Source organism: Canis lupus, chromosome 22 (genome assembly GCF_011100685.1).
Source record: "Canis lupus familiaris isolate Mischka breed German Shepherd chromosome 22, alternate assembly UU_Cfam_GSD_1.0, whole genome shotgun sequence".
Classification (NCBI taxonomy): Eukaryota; Metazoa; Chordata; class Mammalia; order Carnivora; family Canidae; genus Canis; species Canis lupus.
In genome coordinates, this window is record NC_049243.1 from 48,265,123 (window position 1) to 48,284,289 (window position 19,167).

At 41.3% G+C, this 19,167-nt stretch overlaps 1 long non-coding RNA gene across 1 annotated transcript in view; it reads right to left on the reverse strand.

Annotated features, from left to right (window-relative positions):
- LOC111091693 overlaps positions 1 to 19,167 on the reverse strand; it is an 84,836-nt gene that overhangs the window by 64,582 nt on the left and 1,087 nt on the right. The gene's annotated exons all lie outside the window — the stretch shown is intronic.

Below are 19,167 nucleotides of genomic sequence, written 5' to 3' on the forward strand. Positions count from 1 at the left end.
AGGAAGCCATATGCCCTCACTTCTGCTGCATCACATAAGTCAAAGTCCATGATGAGGCCAATCTCCATTCAAGAGCAGAACAATAAACCCCACTTCTTCATGGGAAGGCCAGTAAAATATTACGCTCATTTTTCCAAGCTACTATCATCTTCTACCTGAATGCATTATTTAGTTTCCTCCCCTATGCAAAACACATTCATCCCACCCCAGGAACTCCACATGTCTCATCCAACTGTGGCATCATCCTCACCAAGATCTCACCATCTGTATCAGGTCCAAATGAGGCTCCCTGGGTACTTATCCTCAGGTGCACTTCTCTCAGTCTGATAACTACATCAATTTAAAAAGCAAGTTTCTGCCCCCCCCCCCATACACAGCCCAAAAATATTAGTAAAGCAGAATAACCATAGTAGATACTCTGAATCAGGAGGAGAAATTGGAGAGGCATCGAAGTCATTGTTCCATGGCCATTCTGAAATACAGGCACAAGAAGTAGGGAATATTTCTTGATTAGGGTCCATTGCTGCTCCCTGGGTATAGAAGCATCCAGTCCATTTCTCTCAGAGACTCTTAGTTCTACACCCTGCTGTCTTGGCTTGGCCGTCTGAAATGAATTCTCTTTTCCATCAAAAATGGCCCATTTTGTAGCTGAGTAGCTTTTTCAGTCTGATGCCTACCTATAGAGAGTTGGGAGCCAGTTTTGACTGTCTCTGTCCCCTTTAGACTAAACTGGCAATGTTTCTGCCAGCAACATTCTCTTTAAAATGTTGTGGATTTCCTGTGATTCTGATACAGGTCTACTCAATGGGGCAAAAGTCACATTTATAATTCCGTGAGAGACAAGTCTCTTTCTATGTGGGGTCCTAAGTCAGGCAGTAGTGGGACAATGCTGTCTACTGAGTCTATCTGGCACTGCCTTCAGAGTATGACATTACAGCCACACACTTAATTTGGACCTTGGCCCCAGTCCTCATTTCATTTTGAGAATCTTTAATTGCCTATGGACAGTGGGGGAAATAAATGAGTTTATTTTCCAGGCCAGCAGCTGTTGGATCTTTTATATTTTCTCTAAATTATGCTTGCAAACTAAATAGTTGCAATTTGACTTCATCTGTGTCTTCTTATACCTTATCATATGCATTTAGGACCAACAAACTGACACTTCAACATCCTGCCTGGTGATTTCTTTAGCCAAATCCAAAAGTTTATTAGCAGTGTGTCCCATCTTCCAAGTTATCATAGACATCATAGTTCCAACTTCCATAGTTATCATAGTTTCACAAATTGTGGCACCGCTACATAACGCCACCTGCCACTTACCCAGATTACCAGAGGAGCTTCCTCTCAGTTTTTCCAGTCTCCACAAACAGTTGCTTTGCACACATTCAGCATTTACTGAAAGTTTTTTCATCATTGTCTGATCTTTCTCTGGGGCAGGATGGTCTATTCAGCTATTAACCTTAAGAGATGAGGTAATATCTCCCTGGGGACAACGAGCAGGCTTGGTTGCTGCTTCCTCTAAGAATAGTAAGTTAATAAATAAAATATTTGTTTAAGGGGGGAAGGATGCTCGAGTGGCTCACTTGGTTAAGCATCCAACTCTTGATTTTGGCTCAGGTAATGATCTCAGGGTCAGGGTATCAAGCGGCCATATCCAGCTCCACACTCAGTGCTAAGTCTGCTTGAGATTCTCTCCCCCCCATACTTCTCCCCCCACTCTCTCTCTCTCAAATAAGTAAATATAATCCTTTTGTAAAAAAAAAAAAAAAAGAGTAGTGGGTTCCCTATGCTCTGTGCTTCTCAGCTGCATCTGACACCCATTGCATGGAAAATATTCATCTGAGCCACACCACATTGACCCCAGGACTTACAGGCAAAGAGAACCAAAGCAAATGTGCTGATGCTCAAGCTGCTTGCTCTGCCACGAATAGAAACTGTTCTATCTCAGCCCTGGGCAATCTGTGTGTATTACCAGCACTTGTGAAACAGCAACAGGGAAGTAGGGAAGGATCAAGTCCCTGACCTTACAGTCTCTGTCTCCAGAAGGCATTCTCAGTTTAACTTTCAATAAATCTTGACTCAATACTACCAAAGTCTGGCCATGACCTGCAAAAAACATCTCGCTTCCCAAAGATAAAATTAGAGGCAGCATTTTTTTTCCCCAAATTCAGGATTATATCAGAATTCAGAGATTGAAGCAAATCGTATTGATGACTCTGTGCTCACATTGCTGTGTGTGTCCAGAGATGGCCTCACCTCAGATCAAGTGAAATACTGCAGCATTGTTGAAAATTGTATATTCTTCAGGTGCCTGGGTGCTCAGTTAGTTAAGCATCTGACTCTTGATCTCAGCTCAGGTCTTGATCTCACAGTTGTGAGTTCAAGCCCTGTATTGGGCTCTACACTGGGCATGGAGCCCCATTTAAACATAGATAAATAAATTTTAAGATTTTTAAAAAAAGAAAATTGTGTGTTCTCTTCAAGAAAATTGTGTCTTTGGGACTGTTTATCAATCTAGCAACAGAAAAATGCCAACCACTGGCTAACATGACTGGTTTATACAATTTCTAGATGAATATTATCATTTTTAACTTTGTGGTTCCCAAATACGTCTGCCTTGCAAACAATAAGTCAAAAGAAGAATAGGGATATTAGAAGGGGAATAAAGGATAAATAACACTCATTCAAGAAAGACAAATACTGTACGATCTCACTTACATGTGGAATTTTTAACAGTCAAATACACAGAAAGTACAAAGGTGGTGCCAGGGGGCTGAGAGGTAGAGGGAATGAGATGTCAATCAAAGGATATGAACTTCCAGTTACAAGATGAATAACTTGAGGGAGGGGCAAGATGGCAGAAGAGTAGGGTCCCCAGGTCACCTGTCCCCACCAAATTACCTAGATAACCTTCAAATCATCCTGAAAATCTACGAATTCGGCCTGAGATTTAAAGAGAGAACAGCTGGAACGCTACAGTGAGAAGAGTTCGCGCTTCTATCAAGGTAGGAAGACGGAAAAAAGAAAGAAAGAAACAAAAGGCCTCCAAGGGGGAGGGGCCCCGCGAGGAGCCGGGCTGAGGCCGGGGCGAGTGTCCCCAGGACAGGAGAGCCCCGTCCTGAGAAGCAGGAGCTGCACTAACCTTCCCGGGCGGAAAGGGGCTCGCGGGGAGTTAGAGCAGGACCCAGGAGGGCGGGGATGCCCTCGGGCTCCCGGGGACACTAACAGACACCTGCGCCCCGGGAGAGCCCCACACCCCGCGGCCGAGCTCCCTAAGGGCTGCAGCGCGCACGGCGGGACCCGGAGCAGCTCGGGGGGCTCGGGGGCGGCTCCGCGGAGGGGGCTGCGGGGCGGGAGCAGCTCGGGGGGCTCGGGGGCGGCTCCGCGGAGGGGGCTGCGCCAACGGGAGCGCGAATCCAACAGCGCAGGCCCCGGAGCACAGGGCGCCGGGACACAGCCCAGGATCCGGCCTCCCCCGGGACAGGCAGAGGCCGGGAGGGCCCAGGACAGCGAGGACGCTCCTGCCCGGGAGCTGAGCAGATCAGCGGCCCCGCCCCGGAGCCTCCAGGCCCTGCGGACGGAGAGCTCCGGAGTTACTGCGGGGGCTGACTCCAGGGCTCCAGAGCTGGCCCCACCACTGCGGTTGTTCCTCCAGGAGCCTCACGGGGTGAACAACCCCACTGAGCCCTACACCAGGCAGGGGCAGAGCAGCTCCCCCAAGTGCTCACACCTGAAAATCAGCACAACAGGCCCCTCCCCCAGAAGACCAGCTAGACGGACAAGGTCCAGGGGAAGTCAAGGGACTTAAAGTATACAGAATCAGAAGATACTCCCCCGTGTTTTTTTTTCTTTTTTTTTCTTTTTGATTTCTGATTGCTTCCCCCACCCTTTTTTTCACCTTTCTTTTTCTTTCTCTTTTTCTTCTTTTTTCCTTTTTTTCTTCCTTTTTTCTTTTTTCTTTTTCTCTTTTCTTTCCTTCTCTCTCTCTTTTTCTCCTTTTCCCAATACAACTTGTTTTTGGCCACTCTGCACTGAGCAAAATGACTAGAAGGAAAACCTCACCTCAAAAGAAAGAATCAGAAACAGTCCTCTCTCCCACAGAGTTATAAAATCTGGATTACAATTCAATGTCAGAAAGCCAATTCAGAAGCACTAATATACAGCTACTGGTGGCTCTAGAAAAAAGCATAAAGGACTCAAGAGACTTCATGACTGCAGAATTTAGATCCAATCAGGCAGAAATTAAAAATCAATTGAAAGAGATGCAATCCAAGCTAGAAGTCCTAACGACGAGGGTTAACGAGGTGGAAGAACAAGTGAGTGACATAGAAGACAAGTTGATGGCAAAGAGGGAAACTGAGGAAAAAAGAGACAGACGTTTAAAAGACCATGAAGACAGATTAAGGGAAATAAACGACGGCCTGAGGAAGAAAAACCTACGTTTAATTGGTGTTCCTGAGGGCGCCGAAAGGGACAGAGGGCCAGAATATGTATTTGAACAAATCCTAGCTGAAAACTTTCCTAATCTGGGAAGGGAAACAGGCATTCAGATCCAGGAAATAGAGAGATCCCCCCTAAAATCAATAAAAACCGTTCGTCACCTCGACATTTAATAGTGAAGCTTGCAAATTCCAAAGATAAAGAGAAGATCCTTAAAGCAGCAAGAGACAAGAAATCCCTGACTTTTATGGGGAGGAATATTAGGGTAACAGCAGACCTCTCCACAGAGACCTGGCAGGCCAGAAAGGGCTGGCAGGATATATTCAGGGTCCTCAATGAGAAGAACATGCAACCAAGAATACTTTATCCAGCAAGGCTCTCATTCAAAATGGAAGAAGAGATAAAGAGCTTCCAAGACAGGCAGCAACTAAAAGAATATGTGACCTCCAAACCAGCTCTGCAAGAAATTTTAAGGGGGACTCTTAAAATTCCCCTTTAAGAAGAAGTTCAGTGGAACAATCGACAAAAACAAGGACTGAATAGATATCATGATGACACTAAACTCATATCTGTCAATAGTAACTCTGAACGTGAACGGGCTTAATGACCCCATCAAAAGGCACAGGGTTTCAGACTGTATAAAAAAGCAGGACCCATCTATTTGCTGTCTACAAGAGACTCATTTTAGGACACCTACAACCTGAAAATAAAAGGTTGGAGAACCATTTACCATTCAAATGGTCCTCAAAAGAAAGCAGGGGTAACCATCCTTATATCAGATAAACTAAAATTTACCCCGAAGACTGTAGTGAGAGATGAAGAGGGACACTATATCATACTTGAAGGATTTATCCAACAAGAGGACTTAACAATCCTCAATATATATGCCCCGAATGTGGGAGCTGCCAAATATTTAAACCAATTAATAACCAAAGCAAAGAAATACTTAGATAATAATACACTTATACTTGGTGACTTCAATCTAGCTCTTTCTATACTCGATAGGTCTTCTAAGCACAACATCTCCAAAGAAACGAGAGCTTTAAATGATACACTGGACCAGATGGATTTCACAGATATCTACAGAACTTTACATCCAAACTCAACTGAATACACATTCTTCTCAAGTGCACATGGAACTTTCTCCAGAATAGACCACATACTGGGTCACAAATCGGGTCTGAACTGATACCAAAAGATTGGGATCATCCTCTGCATATTCTCAGACCATAATGCCTTGAAATTAGAACTAAATCACAACAAGAAGTTTGGAAGGACCTCAAACACGTGGAGGTTAAGGACCATCCATCCTGCTAAAAGATGAAAGGGTCAACCAGGAAATTAAGGAATAATTAAAAAGATTCATGGAAACTAATGAGAATGAAGATACAACTGTTCAAAATCTTTGGGATGCAGCAAAAGCAGTCCTAAGGGGGAAATACATCGCAATACAAGCATCCATCCAAAAACTGGAAAGAACTCAAATACAAAAGCTAACCTTACACATAAAGAAGCTAGAGAAAAAACAGCAGATGGACCCTATGCCCAGCAGAAGAAGAGAGTTAATTAAAATTCGAGCAGAACTCAACAAAATCGAGACCAGAAGAACTGTGGAACAGATCAACAGAACCAGGAGTTGGTTCTTTGAAAGAATTAATAAGATAGATAAACCATTAGCCAACCGTATTAAAAAGAAGAGAGAGAAGACTCAAATTAATAAAATCATGAATGAGAAAGGAGAGATCACTACCAACACCAAGGAAATACAAACGATTTTAAAAACATATTATGAACAGCTTATACGCCAATAAATTAGGCAATCTAGAAGAAATGGACGCATTCCTGGAAAGCCACAAACTACCAAAACTGGAACAGGAGGAAATAGAAAACCTGAACAGGCCAATAACCAGGGAGGATATTGAAGCAGTCATCAAAAACCTCCCAAGACACAAGAGTCCAGGGCCAGATGGCTTCCCAGGGGAATTCTATCAAACGTTTAAAGAAGAAACCATACCTATTCTCCTAAAGCTGTTTGGAAAGATAGAAAGAGATGGAGTACTTCGAAATTCGTTCTATGAGGCCAGCATCACCTTAATTCCAAAACCAAAGACCCCACCAAAAAGGAGAATTACAGACCAATATCCCTGATGAACATGGATGCAAAAATTCTCAACAAGATACTAGCCAATAGGATCCAACAGCACATTAAGAAAATTATTCACCATGACCAAGTAGGATTTATCCCCGGGACACGAGGCTGGTTCAACACTCGTAAAACAATCCATGTGATTCATCATATCAGCAAGAGAAAAACCAAGAACCATATGATCCTCTCATTAGATGCAGAGAAAGCATTTGACAAAATACAGCATCCATTCCTGATCAAAACTCTTCAGAGTGTAGGGATAGAGGGAACATTCCTCGACATCTTAAAAGCCATCTACGAAAAGCTCACAGCAAATATCATTCTCAATGGGGAAGCACTGGGAGCCTTTCCCCTAAGATCAGGAACAAGACAGGGATGTCCACTCTCACCACTGCTATTCAACATAGTACTGGAAGTCCTAGCCTCAGCAATCAGACAACAAAAAGACATTAAAGGCATTCAAATTGGCAAAGAAGAAGTCAAACTCTCCCTCTTCGCCAATGACATGATACTCTACATAGAAAACCCAAAAGCCTCCACCCCAAGATTGCTAGAACTCATACAGCAATTTGGTAGTGTGGCAGGATACAAAATCAATGCCCAGAAATCAATGGCATTTCTATACACTAACAATGAGACTGAAGAAAGAGAAATTAAGGAGTCAATCCCATTTACAATTGCACCCAAAAGCATAAGATACCTAGGAATAAACCTCACCAAAGAGGTAAAGGATCTCTACCCTAAAAACTATAGAACACTTCTGAAAGAAATTGAGGAAGACACAAAGAGATGGAAAAATATTCCATGCTCATGGATTGGCAGAATTAATATTGTGAAAATGTCAATGTTACCCAGGGCAATTTACACGTTTAATGCAATCCCTATCAAAATACCATGGACTGTCTTCAGAGAGTTAGAACAAATTATTTTAAGATTTGTGTGGAATCAGAAAAGACCCCGAATAGCCAGGGGAATTTTAAAAAAGAAAACCATATCTGGGGGCATCACAATGCCAGATTTCAGGTTGTACTACAAAGCTGTGGTCATCAAGACAGTGTGGTACTGGCACAAAAACAGACACATAGATCAATGGAACAGAATAGAGAACCCAGAAGTGGACCCTGAACTTTATGGTCAACTAATATTCGATAAAGGAGGAAAGACTATCCATTGGAAGAAAGACAGTCTCTTCAATAAATGGCGCTGGGAAAATTGGACATCCACATGCAGAAGAATGAAACTAGACCACTCTCTTGCACCATACACAAAGATAAACTCAAAATGGATGAAAGATCTAAATGTGAGACAAGATTCCATCAAAATCCTAGAGGAGAACACAGGCAACACCCTTTTTGAACTCAGCCACAGTAACTTCTTGCAAGATACATCCACAAAGGCAAAAGAAACAAAAGCAAAAAATGAACTATTGGGACTTCATCAAGATAAGAAGCTTTTGTACAGCAAAGGATACAGTCAACAAAACTAAAAGACAACCTACAGAATGGGAGAAAATATTTGCAAATGACGTATCAGATAAAGGGCTAGTTTCCAAGATCTATAAAGAACTTCTTAAACTCAACACCAAAGAAACAAACAATCCAATCATGAAATGGGCAAAAGACATGAACAGAAATCTCACAGAGGAAGACATAGACATGGCCAACATGCACATGAGAAAATGCTCTGCATCACTTGCCATCAGGGAAATACAAATCAAAACCACAATGAGATACCACCTCACACCAGTGAGAATGGGGAAAATTAACAAGGCAGGAAACCACAAATGTTGGAGAGGATGCGAAGAAAAGGGAACCCTCCTGCACTGTTGGTGGGAATGTGAACTGGTGCAGCCACTCTGGAAAACTGTGTGGAGGTTCCTCAAAGAGTTAAAAATAGAGCTACCCTATGACCTAGCAATTGCACTATTGGGGATTTACCCCAAAGATTCAGATGCAATGAAACCCCGGGACACCTGCACCCCGATGTTTCTAGCAGCAATGTCCACAATAGCCAAACTGTGGAAGGAGCCTCGGTGTCCATCGAAAGATGAATGGATAAAGAAGATGTGGTTTATGTATACAATGGAATATTCCCTCAGCCATTAGAAACGACAAATACCCACCATTTGCTTCAACGTGGATGGAACTGGAGGGTATTATGCTGAGTGAAGTAAGTCAGTCGGAGAAGGACAAACATTATATGTTCTCATTCATTTGGGGAATATAAATAATAGTGAAAGGGAATATAAGGGAAGGGAGAAGAAATGTGTGGAAAATATCAGAAAGGGAGACAGAACGTAAAGACTGCTAACTCTGGGAAACGAACTAGGGGTGGTGGAAGGGGAGGAGGGCGGGTGGTGGGGGTGAGTGGGTGACGGGCACTGAGGGGGACACTTGACGGAATGAGCACTGGGTGTTATTCTGTATGTTGGTAAATTGAACACCAATAAAAATTAATTTATTGAAAAAATGAATAACTTCCAGGGATGTAATAATGTACAGCATGGTGACTACAGTTAACAATACCATATTGTATACTTGAAGCTTGCCAGGAGCAGATCTTAAATGTTTTAACCACAAGAAATAAAATGTTAACCATGTGAGCTGATGGATCCATTAACTAACCTTACTATGGTAATCACTTCACGATATGTTGTGTCTATCAAATCATCAAGCTGCACACCTTAAGCTTATCCAACATTATATACCAGTTATATCTCAATAAAGCTGGAAAGAAGATTCATACCATATGCCAAGAAACTGCAAAAAGGACCTTGCTGACATTTAGGTGAAACCTTGTTATAACGATTGTGGTATTCATTATCTAAGAGATACTACAGCAGAGCACGTAGGAACACAGGCTCTGGAAAGAGACTACCTGTGTTCACAGCCTAACTTGAAAGTAATTAGCTCTGACACAAGGAGAAAGTCACCTTCTTGATGCCTTTGTGTCCTCATCTGTAAACTGGGAATATTGGCTCCTATTTCACTGGGTTTTGTGTTGAGTCAAAGGGTTAACACATGGAAAGTGCTTACAACAGTGCTGTTTCATTTCAGTAAATAATATCTATGTCAAAGATAGTAGGTGAAGAGATCGAGAGAACAATATTATACTGTGCAGGAGCAGGAACGACCATTTGCAGCACACTCTGCAGATTCCAAGAAACTGGGATAAAGAACTACTATCCCTGAATGCCTGAATTTCCTGATAACTAAGAAAAGTAACTCCTGAAGCTTTTCTTTTGCTCCATCAGCTTTCTCAAATAGAGGAATTCTACTTTTTCTGATCTTGGATTTCTAGTTTCCAGAACTATAAGATGATACATTTCTGTCATTTGAGGCACCCAGTCTGCACTGTCAGTGGTACTCTGCGATGGCAGCCCTAGAAAACAAGTACAAGATTCTCTGCCAAATATTTTCTTTCTTTTCTGTCTTTTTCTTTCCTTTTTTAAAAGATTTTATTTATTTACTCATGAGAGACACACAGAGAGAGGCAGAGACACAGGCAGAGACAGAAGCAGGCTCCCTCTGGGGAGCCAGATGCAAGACTCAATCCCGGGATCATGCCCTGAGCCGAAAGCAGATACTCAACTGCTGAGCCACCCCGGCGTCCCTGTCTTTTTCTTTTCTAATCAAAGTAAGAAATAGTGGGGCACCTGGGTGACTCGGTTGGTTAAACGTCTGCCTTCGGCTCATGTCATGATCCCAGAGTCCTGGGATGGAGCCCTGCATTGGGCTCCCTGCTCAGTGGGGAGCCTGCTTCTCCCTCTCCTCCCTGCTCCATTCTCTCTCTCTCTCTCTCTCTCTCTCTCTCTCTCTCTCGCTGTCTCCTTCACTATCTCCCTGTCTCTCTCTCTCTAATAAATAAATAAAATCTTTAGAAAAAAAAAAAAGTAAGACATAGTAGCGAAGTGTTTATAATGACAGGTAACACTTTCCTGCCCCATCCCTCCTCTGTTGCACCGCAAGAGCCTTTTAAAGGACTCTTACACTGCCACTCCTTCAAAGCCCTTCCCAACTTCCTGGAAATGCGCGTCAGGGCTTCTTGTTTTCACTCAAATTATTCTGATATGAAGACTCCCCTTTGTAGCACATAAAACTCCTATAAAACTCCTATGCCATGCCTATGTGTCATGGATGGTTTTTTTGTTTTGTTTTGTTTTTTGTTTTTTCTGTGTTTGAACTACTCTGAGTCAATCTCCTTTGGAAAGAGGTTTGCTTTTTTTTTTTTTTTTTTTTTTGGAAGCCTATTTCACACAGTAGGTGCTACAGCCAAGTGAAAATAAGGCTTCACACCCAAGCACGCCCGACTCCCTACTCTATCTGCCACTAGCCAGGCTACTTCAGTGCCTTATTCGTGGTTGCTATATTTTAAAATGGATGTAGGGAACCGATATCTCAAAACATTAAACTCACTGCTCTTCCTTTCTTCTTTCATTAATTATAGCATTGTGAAATATGAAGCCATCACAGAGCTGTATGTCCAGGAGATATGCAATTCTAAAGTCTCCAATACCCAAGTTAGAAGAAAGAACGTTGCCCTGCTCCAGTGATGTTCAACATGACCAGCCACTAAAGACCATGCAAACTAGGACCATGATGATCTATCACTACATGCCCTATCAAAACAGCTCAAATTAAAAATAACAGCAATACCAAATGCTGGCAAGGATGCAGAGAAACTGGATTCCCATACTTCGCTGTGGGAATGTAAAATGGTGCAGCCACTTTGGAAAACACTTTGGTAGTTCCCTATAAAACTAAAACATATGATCATCACACAAGCCAGCAATTGCACGCCTGAGCATTATTTGAGAGAGGGGAAAAACATGTCCCCACAAAAGCCTGTACACAAATGTTTATAGCAATTTTATACATAATAGCACAAATTCAGAAACAACCAAAGTATCCTGGAACAGGTGACTGGCTGACCAAACAATGATAGATCCATAAAGTGAAATATTACAGAGCAACAAAAAGGAACAATTTCTACCAATAATTGTTCTTCTAATTTCTATTTCTACTAATAATAAAACCAATCTGGGTGGATCCCAAGAGCATTATGCTGATTGAAAAAAAGCCAATCTCAAAAATATCATATATTGTACAATTCCATCTATGTAACACTCTCAAAAACTATGAAGTTTTACAGAAGGAAAATAGATGCTTGTTTGTCGGGGATGGACGGTGGCGGGGGCCGGCTGGCCAGGGTAGGGAGAGGGTGATGACCAGGAAGAGACAGAACAAGGAAGATCTTTGTGGTGACAGATCAGTTCTGGATGGTGTTGGCAGAGGTGGACACTGGAAACTACACATGTGATAGAATGCTACAGAACTGTCTACATACATTGTGCCAACATCAATTTGTGCTATAATTATTTAAGTTGCAACTATTAGAAGAAAGCTTGGTAAAGGGTCTTCAGGGCCTTCTGTACTCTCTTTACATCTTCCCATAAATTTGTAATAATTTGGAAATAATTTTTTTAACTCTGAAGTAGTCACCACTGAAGTCAAAAGATAGGAGAGTACCCTCGCTCCAGAAGTCTCCTGCCCCACACACTCCTCGCCACCCATAACCCTCCACATTTATCCTGTGGTGCTGAATTCTTGATTTGTGCCGTACACTCACTATCTCCATGCTTCCCCAAAAATATAGTGTATCTTTTGCCTAACTTAAACTTTACACAAATGGAAGCCATCATATGGAATCTTTTGAACTTAGCTTTTTCCACTAAACATCATGTTCGTGGGTTTCATCCTTAACATGGGTGGCTGTAGCCCTGTATTCCATCAAACGAATGTGCCACAATTTATTTGCCCATTTATTTATGCCCATTTATTGCAGTTGGGCTTTCGGGTATTTCTAGTTTGGAGAATGTTAAATTGCTGTTATGAGCAATGCTGTCATGAACATTGTTATACCCCAGTGCACAGGTGTGTGCTTTTTTCTAGAGCATATACTCAGGAAAGAAACTGCGGGGTCCTGGGATATGCTTATTTTTGACTTTATAAAAGAATAGTAAACTATTTTCCAAAAGGTTGTAGCACTTTTCAGTCCCATCAGCTCTGGGATGAGTTTGTGTTGCTCTTTTTGCATCCCGAAACGCAGACTTTAGCCATTCTGGTGGGTGCATGATTGTGTCTTATTGTAGTGAAAACTTGCACCTATCTCCCTGATATTCTTCAGTTGAGCATGGTTTCATTTATTGGCCATTTGGATTTTCTCTGTTATTAAGTGTCTGCTCAAGTTTTTGCTTATTTTCTACTGTGCATCTTCTCCTGACACATTTGTAGGAATTTTTACAAATTCTGAATACTAACATTTTATCTATGGCTTGTCTTTTCTCTCTTTCCTATTTTCCTTTCCCTGACTCAGTGTGGATGACGCTCCCCTTTTCAGTCAAAGGCATCCATTACCTCAGGTAAAATGATGATCAGTAATAGAATTATAGAGAAAAATAAACAGCTTTTGATCTCCTAAACTGATTATTTAAAACCATATTAATGGAGTGCCTGGGTGGCTCAGTCAGTAAAGCGTCCGACTCTTGGTATCTGCTCAGGTCATAATCTCAAGGTTGTGAGACAGAGCCCTGTGTAGGGCTCCAAACTCAGTACAGAGTCTGCTTAGAGTTTCTCTTTCCCTCTTCCCCTTCGATATTTAGAGAGCCATGCTCTCTATCTAAAATAAATAAATAAATAATCTAAAAAAAAAAGAAAAATGTAAATTTTGTTTTTTATCACAATAAAAATATTACTGGAATCATTTTTAAATAATATTTTATTCATATAGAAAGAATATCTGCACGTTGAAAAATAGACATGTAAGAATAACTAAAATTTTTACATTTCCACCATCCAGAGACCCTCAGTGTGGTCTTCTAGATCTAAAAATAGCCTTACACTGTAACAATGTCTTATAATACATTTTAATGAGTACATGATCTCTACGTTTCCACATTAAACTTTTTCCAATTGACCTAAACATGTATGATTGTTTGTTTGTAGAGAGGGGTGGCCAGCGAGACAGAGGGAGAGGGAGAGAGAGAATCTTAAGCAAGCTGCACACCCGGCATGAAGCCCAACTCAAGGTTCCATCCCAGGACCCTGAGATCATGACCTGAGTCAAAATCAAGAGTCCAACACTAAACCAACTGAGCCACCCAGGGGCCCCAGTACAATTGTTTTTAAAACAAAATTTTAGGGCAGCCCGGGTGGCTCAGTGGTTTGGCACCGCCTTCAGCCCAAGGCATGATCCTGGAGACCCAGGATTGAGTCCTATATCAGGCTCTGCATGGAGCCTGTTTTTCCCTCTGCCTGTGTCTCTGCCTCTCTCTCTCTCTCTCTCTCTCTCTCTCATAACTAAAATCTTTAAAAAATAATAAAAAATAAAATAAAATTTTAAAACAGCCAAAACCTGTCTTTTTCTTTTTCTTTTTTTATTAAATCAGAAAGCAAAGCTCTGAAGAGGTCACCCATGACATTTATTCTTAAAACAAGAGCTCAGGAAGACCTGAGACCAACCTAGGGGAGCACAAGAAAACCGCAGGGTTGAGAAAGGGAAAGCATGGGTCCTTAGCTCCTGGATGAAGAGAGTGGCCTTGGGACAGCCTGGCCCTATCCAGGTGAACACGTTTAGCCCTGGCACTGAAAGTGAGTCAGAACCTCAGCCAAAGCTAGCAACCACTACTGCCACTCATTAGCACTTCTTGCTCTCCTAAGAAGCCATGGTGGTTTTGCTGGGTCGCCAGAGGTCCTTCCAGGCAGCAGTGAGCCAAGTGCCAGGTGACCCCCAGCCATAGGGATATCTATCAGAAGCTTCAGACTTTGCACAGCCCATCTGGACTCGTCCAGGATCCAGGACGTGTATGTTCCTGAATGCACCCTAATTCTTGAGCAAAGTGCCTTAAACAACCTATCTTCAACGGTTGTTTTAAGGATGCAATAACACCCCTGAAAGCACCCACAATAACATCAATCTCAGCCCTAGATGTCCATCTTCCTTCCTCTTAGGTAGGCCCATCTCTAACTCCAATTATACAGTAATTGGCAGAGTGCCAATGTCACCTGTACCAAGTATCCTATTCTCTGATAATTCAGAAGCTTACAGGAAAGAAAAAAGAAACACAAGTAACCGCATTGCGTGAGTGTAAGTAATGAGGGCGATTCTCCTAAACATGGCAATCTGACTGAAAAAAATTCCCAGCATGGAAATTTCCATACTGTTTTGAGCAATGGCGCAATCACTGAAGAAAGCATATGGTCCCCCCACTTTGAAGATCAGCACTCATTTCAGGGTGTTAACTCTTGTGTCTGTCATTCTCATGTCTGTTTCTAACTCTTGGCCTCATGAATATCCTTTTTGTCATTGCCCAAGATGCTTTTCATTAGCTTTTTAGGTCCTCAGAAATTATTAGGCCCACCAAAAAAAAAAAAAAAAAAAAAAAAAAAACTATCTGTACTACAAAATTTTTCTTTTTATGTTTACATTTACCAGTTTAACCTCTTCCATTACCAGGCAACAAATAACATCAGTACTTAACTGAGTAAATACCAGGCACATGCATTGTTATTGGCAGTGAGGTGTTACAAAGGAGAAATCGGACATGGTCCCTTGACCTCTGGTGTCTGCGATCTGACTAAAAAGATAAGACAGCTTAACAGTGAAATCAGGAGTAGAAGAAGGGCCAACTAGAAATATCCTTAATTTTTACAATTCGGGATCCCTGGGTGGCGTAGCGTTTTGACGCCTGCCTTTGGCCCGGGGCGTGATCCTGGAGACCCAGGATCGAATCCCACATCGGGCTCCCGGTGCATGGAGCCTGCTTCTCCCTCTGCCTGTGTCTCTGCCTCTTTCTCTCTCTCTCTCTCTCTCTCTCTCTCTCTCTCTGTGACTTCATTAAAAAAAAAAAAAATTTACAATTCACATCAGCTTTTCCAATGCCAAATTCAAAGGAAAACTTAACTTTTTTATGTTCTTAGCTTTTTTCACATTTATCATTTCAATAAGCTTTCATTTTCACATTTGCTTTAAATTTTACTATGTCATATTCATTAAGTTTAAGAGGAAATGAGAAGACCTAAGTGAAATAGGTAAAAAAAAAAAAAAATTAGATGATGTGTTTTTGAAGGAAAGAAACCTGTCAATTATTATAGTGTTTTTGTCTGAATATGAACCATTGTTAAAATCTTTGCATTACAAACCATTTGAACTGAATATAAACCATTGTTAAAATGTTTGCATTACAGGGGCACCTGAGTGGCTCAGTCAGTGGAGTGTCTGCCTTTAGCTCGGGTCATGATCCTGGGGTCCTGGGATTGAGCCCCACATGGGCTCCTGCTCAGAGGGGAGCCTGCTTCTCCCTCTCCCTCTGCCTGCTGCTCCCCATTTGTGCTATCTCTCTCTGTCAAATAAATAAAATATTTTTTAAAAAAATCTTTGCATATACAATATTTGCTCATTTAATTATTCAATGGGAACATGTCTCAGAGCGAGGTATGCAGGTTTTATGATGCCCACTTTACATAAAAGAAAGTGTACATGAAAGGTCATGTGATTTCTCCAAAATCTCACCAAGAGTCATAGAAGCAGAAATCAAGGGTTCTCTTAGTCTTTTCCTGTGTCCACTTCACCCTATGTTCACTTATTTCAAAACATTGCTACTTCAATGCATTTCCAGGTTCTTTTCATAGCTGATTAGTTATGCCTACAATGGCTTGGGAAGATCTCTTACATGTCCATTTGTTCTCAAAGGGTACTGGCCTTCACACAACTTCGGAGCTGGAAGGGCTCTTTGAAATCTAGTCCAACGTTCTCATTTTATAGATGAAGGTCCTGAGGCCCAGAGGTTAAGATGCCATAAGAGCAAGAAGATCACAGAGGTGATCAACGGTGTAAGAATAGATTCTATGAGAAAAGGTTAAAGACACTGAAATTGGTTCCCCCAAACAGATAATTTAATAACCTTTGCCTGTTAGAATTATGATTCAAGATAAGGAAGTTTTTTTTGTGGGTTTTTTTTTTTTAACTTCTCTCTGTCATTACCAAAAACAAAACAAGAAGAAATGAGTTTTGATTACTGTGAGCAAAAACAATGAGGCTGAATACAAGAAAGTATTTTCTGGCAGTCAGGATAATCAACAACTGAGATAGAAAAGCTAGAGATATAATTTACATAACCTATAATTCACCCACTTGAAGTGCACCATTGGGGGCACCTGGGTGGCTCTGTCAGTTAAGCATCCAGCCCCTGGCTCTTGATCCCAGCTCAGGGCTTGATCTAAGGGCCATGAGTTCAAGCCTTGCATTGGGCTCCATGCTGGGTGTGGAACCTACTAAATAAATAAATAAATAGCACAATTCAATGGTTTTCAGTATATTAATAGTTGTGCCACAATAATGGAACCCATTTTAGAATATTTTAATTAACTCAAAAAATACCCATACACTTTAGCTATCATTCCCAGTACCCCCATCTCCTCCAGCCCTAGGTAACCACTAATCTCTATGGATTGGCCTATTCTAAATATTACATGTAAATAAAATCGTATTATATGTGGTCTTCTGTCTTCTTTCCTTACCAAGTTCATTCTTGTTGTGGTATGGATCAGTACTCTATTCTTTTTTGTTGCCAAATAATACTCCATTGTATGGATAGACCCCATTTTGCTTATCCATTTATCAGTTATTAGGCATTTTAGTTGTTTCCACCCTTTGGCTTTTATAAATAATGCTGCTATGAATATTCACATGCCAGTTTTTGTGTGGACATATGCTTTTATTTCTCTTGGGTATATACCTAGAAATAGAAATGCTCGGTCAAATGGTTAACTCTTTATTTAGATTTTCAAGGAACTGCCAGACTGTTTCCCAAATTGGCTGCACTGTTTTGTATTCCTACCAGCAATGAACAAGGGTTCCAATTTCTCCACACCCTCACCAACATTGTTCTTATTGACTTTTTTTTTATTATAGCTATTTTAGTGAGTGAAATGGTATCTCATTGTGGCTTTGCTCTGCATTTCTTTGATAACTTATGATGCTGAGCAACTTTCCATGTGTTAATGGCTACTTATATAACTTCTTTGGAAAAATGTCTACTCAGATCCTTTTCCCATGAAAAAAAATCTTTTTTTAAAATATTTATTTATTTGGGGCACCTGGGTGGCTCAGTTGGTTAAGCATCTGACATTGCCCTAGGTCATGATCTCAGGGTCCTGGGATTGAACCCTGTGTCAGGTTCCCTGCTCAGTGGAGAGTCTGCTTCTCCCTCTCCCTGTGCTTCTTGCCACTCCCCCTGCTTGTGTTCTCTCTCATTCTGTCAAATAAGTAAATAAAATCTTTTACTTTTAAAAGATGTTATTTATTCATTTTGAGAGAGAAAGAGAATGTACACATCCATGCATGGGGTAGAGGGGCAGAGGGAAAGAATCTCAAGCAGATTCCCCACTGAGCAAGGAGCCCCACCCAGGGCTCAATCCCACAACCCATGAGATCACAACCTGAGCTGAAACCAAGAGTTGGACACTCAACTAATTGAGCTCAGAAAATTTTCTTTTTGAAAGGTTAAGTGTGTACTAGACTCTTAATATCTGGGTTGGTTATTTGAGACCTAATCCTCCATTATATAAATTACATGAGTCCTAATCAAATGAATTTGATTTATTCTAGTTCTTCCTAGTTTTATGAATCAATGGTTTGAAAGAATTTTCGTATCTCACGTTAGATTTTCATAGAATGGAAGCTGACCATAAAATGCATCAAAAGCTCCCTACTTCCTTCAGAGATGAACTTTTGAATAGAGGATCGTGGAGACACTTTGCAGGAGGGACCTTGGAGTGGTAAGTCCTGCAAAACAGGCTCTCTATATTGGAGACACTTTGCAGGAGGGACCTTGGAGTGGTAAGTCCTGCAAAACAGGCTCTCTATATTGGTGCAAAAACTGACAGAGAAGGGGCCAGTGGGCAAATGTGCTTCATTTTCTATGACACTTTGAAATTATTGCCTGAAAAGATAAACCCAGTTTTTGTCTGAATTACATTATGAGGTGATCCATCTTCAACCCCAGCTGAGAGGATAGCTGAGCTGTTTCCCTAAATGAATGATGTAACATGAAAATGTGCATCTCAAGATAAGCAATTCAGCAGAGGCTCAGTGCGCACATGTTCATGAAAGGTATGGCCATGGATGGGCAAAGCAAGGCCTTTGCTTCCAGGCCTTTCCCTTCATCTCAATAATAATATATCATGTTGCTTCATTTAAATGTGAACATTTCAAAAATATTTTTAAGTTTTTTTTTAAGTCTGTAGGCTCAACAGGCCCAAAAATAAGGCTCTTGATGGTAGGAACGAAGGAAGTGTGTACCCACTTATGAGTGGGTAGATGTAAGATTTGAGAGTTAAGAGTAAAAAATGATGACCAGTTCTGGGGCAGCTGAAGGCATCACAGTTGATCACTTGAACACAATATGAGCTCATTGAATAGTCAAGAATTGAGGATACGAGGGGTTTTTTCTTTTATTTTTTTAAGATTTTATTTATTCATGAGAGACAGAGGCAGAGACAAAAGCAGAGGGAGAAGCAGGC